The sequence below is a fragment of the Colobus angolensis genome, unplaced genomic scaffold, assembly GCF_000951035.1.
Source record: "Colobus angolensis palliatus isolate OR3802 unplaced genomic scaffold, Cang.pa_1.0 Scaffold144, whole genome shotgun sequence".
Lineage (NCBI taxonomy): Eukaryota > Metazoa > Chordata > Mammalia > Primates > Cercopithecidae > Colobus > Colobus angolensis.
The window spans coordinates 642,024-642,496 of record NW_012114533.1 but is presented as its reverse complement, the minus strand read 5'-3'; positions in this window follow the sequence as shown (position 1 = coordinate 642,496).

The following is a 473-nucleotide window of genomic DNA, read 5'->3' as shown; positions in this document are numbered from 1 at the left end:
GAATCTGGGAGGCAGAGGTTGCGGTAAGCCGAGATCACACCATTGCATGCCGGCCTAGGCAACAAGAACGAAACTCTGTCTCAAGAAAAAAAAAAATACTATATATGTATGTCACTGTCACTGACATTATTTATTTCTTTAGAGAGATTTATAGAGTTTTGATACGTTGCCCTGGCTTGGCCTCCTGGACTCAAGGGGTTCTCCTGCCTCAGCCTCACAGTAGCTGGAGTACATGCGAGCACCACAGTGCTTGGTCTCTATTATTTTTACAATGAAAGATAAGAAAGGGCTGGGCATCAGCACTTTGGGAGGCCGAGGTGGGCGGATCATGAGGTCAGGAGATCGAGATCATCCTGGCTAACACGGTGAAACCCTGTCTCTACTAAAATACAAAAAATTAGCCGGGCGTGGTGGCAGGCACCTGTAGTCCCAGCTACTCAGGAGGCTGAGGCAGGAGAATGGCGTGAACCCGG